Raw genomic sequence first — 8,760 nt, 5'->3', positions numbered from 1 at the left:
CAAATTCAATTTTCAAAATCAAATCTTTTTAAAATTTATTTTTTAAATATTTTTCAATCATATCGTTTTTAATCATATCTTTTTCAAATCATATCTTTTTCAAACTTTAATTTCAAAATATCTTTTCTAACTTCTTATCTTTTCAGAATTGATTTTCAAATCTTTTTCAATTAACTAATTGACTTTTTGTTTGTTTTACTATTTCTTATCTTTTTCAAAACCACCTAACTACTTTTCTCTCTCTAATTTTTGAAAACTCCTCACCCTTTTTCAAAATTCTTTTAATTAACTAACTGTTTCAAATTTTAATTTTAATTTTATTTCTTCTCTTCATTTTCAAGGTCTAAAAAAATTTTAAAATAAAAACAAAAATATTTTCCTTTTTTTAATTATTTTTGAAAACTCTCTCTCTCTCATCTCTTTCTATTTATTTATTTAATTACTAACACTCTTCTCTTCTACTCATAATTTGAACCCTCTTCTCTTCCCTCTCTGTGTTCGAATTTTTCCTCCTCTATTCTTCTTCTCTTCTACTCACATAAAGGAATCTCTATACTGTGACATAGAGGATTCCTCTTCTTTTCTGTTCTCTTCTTTTTCATATGAGCAAGAGCAAGGACAAGAACATTCTTAAAGATGACCCTGAACCTGAAAGGACTTTGAAGAAGAAGCTAAGAGAAGCTAAAGCACAACAATCCAGAGAAAACCTTACAGAGAATCTCGAAAAAGAAGTAATGGCCGAACCCAACAACAATGCAAGGAAGATGCTTGGTGACTTTACTGCACCAAATTCCAGCTTCCATGGAAGAAGCATCTCAATCCCTGCCATTGGAGCAAACAATTTTGAGCTAAAGCCTCAATTAGTTTCTCTTATGCAACAGAATTGCAAGTTTTATGGACTTCCATCAGAAGATCCTTTTCAGTTCTTAATTGAATTCTTGCAAATCTGTGATACTATTAAGACCAATGGAGTTAATCCCGAGGTCTATAAGCTTATGCTTTTCCCTTTTGCTATTAGAGATAGAGCTAGAATATGGTTGGACTCTCAACCTAGAGATAGCCTGAACTCTTGGGATAAGCTGGTCACGGCTTTCTTAGCCAAATTCTTTCCTCTTTAAAAGCTAAGCAAGCTTAGAGTGGATGTTCAAACCTTCAGGCAGAAAGAAGGTAAATCCATTTATGAAGCTTGGAAAAGATACAAGCAACTGACCAAAAAGTGTCCTTCTGACATGCTTTCAGAATGGACCATCCTGGATATATTCTATGATGGTCTGTTTGAATTGTCTAAAATGTCATTGGACCATTCTGCAGGTGGATCTATTCACCTGAAGAAAATACCTGCAGAAGCTCAAGAGCTCATTGAAATGGTTGCAAATAACTAGTTCATGTACACCTCTGAAAGGAATCCTGTCAATAATGGGATGCCTCAGAGGAAGGGAGTTCTTGAAATTGATGCTCTGAATGCCATATTGGCTCAGAACAAAATGTTAACTCAGCAAGTCAATATGATTTCTCAGAGTTTGAATGGTTTGCAAAATGCATCCAATAGTACTAAAGAAGCATCTTCTGAAGAAGAAGCTTATGATCTTGAGAACCCTGTAGTGGCAGAGGTGAATTACATGGGTGAAGCCTATGGAAACACCTATAATCCCTCATGGAGAAATCATCCAAATTTCTCATGGAAGGATCAACAAAAGCCTCAAAAAGGCTTTAATAATGGTGGAAGAAACAAGTTTAGCAATAGCAAGCCTTTTCCATCATCCTCTGAGCAACAGACAAAGAATTCTGAGCAGAACCCATCTAGCTTAGCAAATATAGTCTCTGATCTATCTAAGGCCACTCTCAGTTTCATGAATGAAATAAGGTCCTCCATTAAAAATTTGGAGGCACAAGTGGTCCAGCTGAGTAAAAGAGTCACTGAAACTCCTCCTAGTACTCTCCCAAGCAATATAGAAGAGAATCCAAAAAGAGAGTGCAAGGCCATAACCTTACTTGGCGTGGCTGAACCTAGAGAGGAGGAGGAGGACGTGAATCCCAGTGAGGAAGACCTCATGGGACATCCTCTGGACAAAAAGAAGTTCCCATTTGAGGAGCCTAAGGAATTTGAGGCTCATCTAGAGACCATGGAGATTCCATTGAACCTACTTCTGCCATTCATGAGCTCTGATGAGTATTCCTCCTCTGAAGAGGATGAAGATATTACTGAAGAGCAAGTTGCTAAGTACCTTGGAGCAATCATGAAGCTGAATGCCAAGTTATTTGGTAATGAGACTTGGGAGGATGAACCCCCCTTACTCACCAATGAATTGAATAACTTGATTAGGCAGACATTACCTCAGAAGAAAGAAGATCCTGGTAAATTCTTAATACCCTATACCATAGGCACCATAACCTTTGAGAAGGCTCTGTGTGACCTAGGGTTAGGTGTTAACTTCATGCCACTCTCTATAATGGAGAAACTAGGAATCTTTGAGGTACAAGCTGCAAGAATCTCACTAGAGATGGCTGACAAATCCATGAAAAAGGCTTATGGACTAGTAGAGGACGTGCTAGTGAAGGTTGAAGGCCTTTACATCCCTGCTGATTTCATAATCCTAGACACTGGGAAGGATGAGGATGAATCCATCATCCTTGGCAGACCTTTCCTAGCCACAGCAAAAGCTATGATTGATGTTGACAGAGGAGAGTTGGTCCTTCAATTGAATGAGGACTACCTTGTATTCAAGACTCAATATTCTCCATCTGTACACATGAAGAGGAAGCATGAAAAACTTCTCTCAATACAGAGTCAACCAAAGCCCCCACATTTAAACTCTAAGTTTGGTGTTGGGAGGCCACAGCCAAACTCTAAGGTTGGTGTTGAGAGGCCACAACCAAACTCTAAGTTTGCTGTTGAGAGGCCACAACCATGCTCTGATCATCTGTGAGGCTCCATGAGAGCCCACTATCAAGCTATTGACATTAAAGAAGCGCTTATTGGGAGGCAACTCAATTTTTATTTATCTATGTTATTTTATGTTTTCTTTAGGTTGATGATCATGTGGAGTCACAAAAACAACTACAAAAATCATGGCAAATTCAAAAACACCATTCAAAAACAGCATTAAACGCCAGTAAGAGTAGCAGAATGGGCGTTAAACGCCCAGTCTGGTACCATTCTGGGCGTTTAACGCCAGAAATGGACACTAGACAGGCGTTTAACGCCAGAACAGAGCACCAAGTTGGCGTTAAACACTAGAAACAAGCAAGAGCTTGGCGTTAAATGCCAGGAAAGGTATAAAAGATGGCGTTTGACGCCAGAAATAGGAAGCAGTCTGGCGTTAAACGCCAGAATTGCACTCTAAGGGCATTTTTGCACGCCTAAATAGAACAGGGATGAGAATTCCTTAACCCCTCAAGATCTGTGGACCCCACAGGATCCCCACCTACCCCACCCCTCTCTCTCTTCCCCTCACACTTCTCAAAGGTCCATCAAAACCACATACCATCCTCCATCTCCTCCATTTTCTTCTTCTTCCCCTTCTTTCTTTCTTTTTTTGCTCGGGGACGAGCAAACCTTTTAAGTTTGGTGTGGTAAAAGCATTGTTTTTTATTTTTCCATAACCATTTATGGCACCTAAGGCCGGAGAAACCTCTAGAAAGAGGAAAGGGAAGGCAAAAGCTTCCAACTCTAAGTCACGAGAGATGGAAAGATTCATCTCAATAGCCCATCACTAGGAAAAGGATGGAGCAAATGAGAGAGCCACTCATGGACCTCAACAAGAGCATGAGGAATTCCCTCATCAAGAAATCCCTGAGATGCCTCAAGGGATACATTTTTCTCCACACAACTATTGGGAGCAACTAAGGATGGAGCAACAAAGACAAGGAATAGACATAGAGGAGCTCAGGCATTCCATTAGATCTTCAAGAGGAAGAACTAGCCGCCATCACTAAGGTAGACCCATTCTATAATCTCGTTGTCTATTTGTCTTTCTGTTTTCGGCTTTGAGCTTTCTGTTTTACTATGTTTTGTGTCTTCATTACATGATCATTAGTGTCTAGTGTCTATGCCTTAAAGCTATGAATAATTCCATGAATCCTTCACCTCTCTTAAATGAAAAATGTGCCTATTACAAAAGAACAAGAAGTACTTGGATTTCAAATTTTATCTTGAAATTAGTTTAATTATTTTGATGTGGTGGCAATATTTTTTGTTTTCTAAATGAATGCTTGAACAGTGCATATTTTTTATAGTGAAGTTTATGAATGTTAAAATTGTTGGCTCTTGAAAGAATGATAAACAAAGCGAAATGTTATTGATAATCTGAAAAATTATGAAATTGATTCTTGAAGCAAGAAAAAGCAATGAAAAAAAAAGAAAAAAAGTGGCAAAAATTAAAAGAAAAAGAAAGAAAAAGCAAGCAGAAAAAGCCAATAGCCCTTTAAACCAAAAGGCAAGAGTAAAGAGGATCCAAGGCTTTGAGCATTAATGGATAGGAAGGTCCAAAGGAATAAAATTCTGGCCTAAGCGGCTAAATCAAGCTGTCCCTAACCATGTGCTTGTGGCATGAAGGTCCAAGTGAAAAGCTTGAGACTGAGTGGTTAAAGTCGTGATCCAAAGAAAAAAGAGTGTGCTTAAGAATGCTGGACACCTCTAATTGGGGACTTTAGCAAAGCTAAGTCACAATCTGAAAAGGTTCACCCAGTTATGTGTCTGTGGCATTTATGTATCCGGTGGGAATACTGGAAAACAAAGTAATTAGGGTCACGGCCAAGACTCATAAAGTAGCTGTATTCAAGAATCAATAACACTATCTAAAATTCTGAGTTCCTCTAGATGCCAATAATTCTGAATTTCAAAGGATAAAGTGAGATGCTAAAACTATTCATAAGCAAAAAGCTACTAGCCCCGCTCATCTAATTGGGACTAAGTTTCATTGATATTGTGAGATTCATTGTATATTCTCTTCTTTTTATCCTATTTTGTTTTCAGTTGCTTGGGGACAAGCAACAATTTAAGTTTGGTGTTGTGATGAGCGGATAATTTATATGCTTTTTGGCATTATTTTTAGATAGTTTTTAGTAGGATCTAGCTAATGTTTAGTATATTTTTATTAGTTTTTAAGCAAAATTCACATTTCTGGACTTTACTATGAGTTTGTGTATTTTTCTATGATTTCAGGTATTTTCTGGCTGAAATTGAGGGACCTGAGCAAAAATCTTATTCAGAGGTTGAAAAAGGACTGCTGATGCTGTTGTATTTTGACCTCCCTGCACTCGAAATGGATTTTTTGGAGCTACAGAAACCCAAATGGCGCGCTCTCAATTGCGTTGGAAAGTAGACATCCAATGCATTTATAATGGTCCATACTTTGTCCGAGTTTTGATGATGCAAACTGGCGTTCAAACGCCAACTTCCTGCCTTATTCTGGCATTAAACGCCAGAAACAGGATAGAAGCTGCAGTTAAACGCCCAAACTGGCATAAAAACTGGCGTTTAACTCCAAGAAACGTCTCTACACATGAAAGCTTCAATGCTTAGTCCAAGCACATACCAAGTGGGCCCGGAAGTGGAATTCTGCATCAGTTACTTATTTCTGTAAACCCTAGTAACTAGTCTAGTATAAATAGAACTTTTTACTATTGTACTTACATCGATCTTTGGAACGTTTTTCCTTAGACTTGGAGGCTAGCCACTCGGCCATGCCTACACTATTATCACTTATGTATTTTCAACGGTGGAGTTTCTACACACCATAGATTAAGGTGTGGAGCTCTGCTGTTCCTCGAGTATTAATGTAAATTACTATTGTTCTTCTATTCTATTCAAGCTTATTCGTATTCTAAGATATTCACTCGCACTTCAACCCAATGAATGTGATGATCCGTGACACTCATCATCATTCTCACCTATGAACGCGTGCCTGACAACCACTTCTGTTCTATCTGCAATAGCTTGAGTGTGTATCTCTTGGATTCCTAGTCCATGCGTTTGATTGCCTCTCCTGACAACAGAGCCTTCAATTCCTTGAGATCAGAGTCTTCGTGGTATAGGCTAGAATCAATTGGCAGCATTCTTGAGATCCGGAAAGTCTAAACCTTGTCTGTGGTATTCTGAGTAGGATCTGGGATGGGATGACTATGACAAGCTTCAAACTCACGACTGTGGGGCGTAGTGACAGACGCAAAAGGATCATTGGATCCTATTCCGACACGATCGAGAACCAACAGCTGATTAGCCATGCGGGAAACCGTAGAGGACCATTTTCACTGAGAGGACGGGAGGTAGCCATTTACAATGGTGATCCCCAACATACAGCTTGCCATAGAAAGGAGTATGAATGATTGAATTAAGATAGTAGGAAAGCAGAGATTCAGAAGGAATAACACATCTCCACACGCTTATCTGAAATTTCCACCAATGAATTACATAAGTATCTCTATCTTTATTTTATGTTTCATTTATCTTTTAGTTATCAAAACTCTACAACCATTTGAATCCGTCTGACTGAGATTTACAAGATGACCATAGCTTGCTTCAAGCCGACAATCTTTGTGGGATCGACCCTTACTCACATAAGGTTTATTACTTGGACGACCCAGTGCACTTGCTGGTTAGTTGTGCGAAGTTGTGAAAAAGAGTTGAGATTACAATTATGCATACCAAGTTGTTGGCGCCATTGAGATCACAATTTCGTGCACCACTCAACGAGGTGCCTCTCGACCTGCATAAAAAATAGCATAATATATATGGAATGAGAACCGATGGTTAATATATAAGGTCCAGAGGCATTCCTATAACTTCGACATTCAGAATTAAGGTTAAAAATTTATTCTAAACTAGAAATCTTGGTAATCTATCTAAGGGATTCCAATACTAATCTAATTCTTCACCTTCTGTCTCTTTAACCTCCTAATCATCGGGTAGAATAACCCTCATCATGCATCCACTATATGAGGGATCTCTCAGATACAGACACATACAATTCAAACAAAGAAAACACAGATAGATGTACAGATACAACAAGTAAAGCAAGTAACAGATAAACATAGTTAAGTAGATAGGCAAACCAAAATAATGCATAAAGCAAAACATACAAATGCATATGATGTATGCCTGTCCTAAGGCTGATGAGTCTCATCTATCAGTTACATAGCCAAATCCGACATATCTGTTAGCTAAACCTAGATAGAAATACCACATCACAGAGTAAGTGGGACTAAGCTACGACCTTTGCATACAACCCGCTTAACCCAGAGCAAGTGGAACAAACCACTACTACTGCATACTACCTAGCGGGTGTTTACGAACTTAACCCAGAGCAAGTGGAATAAATTACTACTGTTGCTACTTCCCGGGTGTCTCAATCACTGATCCAGAGTAAGTGGGATAAACCACAACCCTTGCTACTGCCTAGGCATCTCAATTACTAACCTGGAGCAAGTAGGACGAACCACAACCCCTTGCTACTACCCAGGTATCTCATTTCCAAATTCATTCTCAATATCATTTCAATTCATTCAAAAATCATAATTAAAATCAATCCTTATTATCACCATCAATCATATCTCATTCAGCATTTTCAACACTTCATTAATTAAATTCTTCTCTTCACAAACCTCCTTCCACTTTAATTTAACCTTCTCAATAATTTTACTCTTCTTCTGTAATCTAAAAATTAGCCTTCAGGCCTTAAATAAAAGTTAGCAAGGTTTGGAAAGCTAGATGAATGGTTTAAAAACTCAAAAATACACTTTCTGCAAAACAGGGTGTCATGTGTACACATGCCTTCCGTATACGCATAAATGTAAAAATTTGCATATTCACGTATGCATGAACCGTCTGCATACGCGAGAGTGCTGGGAAGAGCCCAATTCTCATGTATGCATGGGGTCTCTTATGTACGCATGCATCAAAATTTTCTGAAAAAGCTGCTAAGTTGCAGAAATGAGATTTACACACCTAAATTCGAACGCGAATAACGTTTTCGTAAAAAATCATTTTTAGCCCGTTCTTTGAATGTTATAAACTTCATAGACCCAATTTTCATTCAAGATGAGTTTTACAAAAATTTAGAAATCTGGAAGCCAAGTTATGGCCCGCCAAAATTGGTAAAAAAATTCAGCTTTTACCAAAATACCAAAACCTCTAATTTTTCCAAAGTCTCAATTCAAAACAAAATGTTTCCTAACTAAAACAGCACAAAATATTCCTTAATTATGTTCACACACTTTCCAGTTACTCAACATGCCAACATGAAAATTCATCAATTCCATCAACAATATTCCATTAAACTCATCATTTTCATTAGTAATCATTAAACCTCAGCAATGCCAAAAACATTTCTCTACACTGTTAAGCACTCCCCAACCAATTTATTCACCCTTTTTTACTCCAAAATCAACCATTCAAAATCAAATAATACCTCAATAAAAATTACCATCATTCCATAGCAAAATATCAAAGCTCCATCCTACCAACTTATTCCATACTCAAATCCACATACAATTTCAATTTACAAACAACAATCCACAAGTCCACATAGTTCAACCTATCTTACGGACAACTAGCCTAAGTTTTTATGCAACATTATGTATTAACTACGAGAAACCAAAACTATACCTTGACTGATTTCTCCTAAAGCTTAAAACACTAAACTTCAAGCTTCAAAGACTCCAAATCAATCCCAATAAATTCCAGCCACCCAAAGCTAAGTTCCAAGTGCTCCAATTCACCAATTCAACTTTAATTCAACACAATTTCAATCTAATCCATAC

This window comes from Arachis hypogaea, chromosome 1, assembly GCF_003086295.3.
Source record: "Arachis hypogaea cultivar Tifrunner chromosome 1, arahy.Tifrunner.gnm2.J5K5, whole genome shotgun sequence".
Lineage (NCBI taxonomy): Eukaryota > Viridiplantae > Streptophyta > Magnoliopsida > Fabales > Fabaceae > Arachis > Arachis hypogaea.
Note: the sequence above shows the minus strand (reverse complement) of the source record.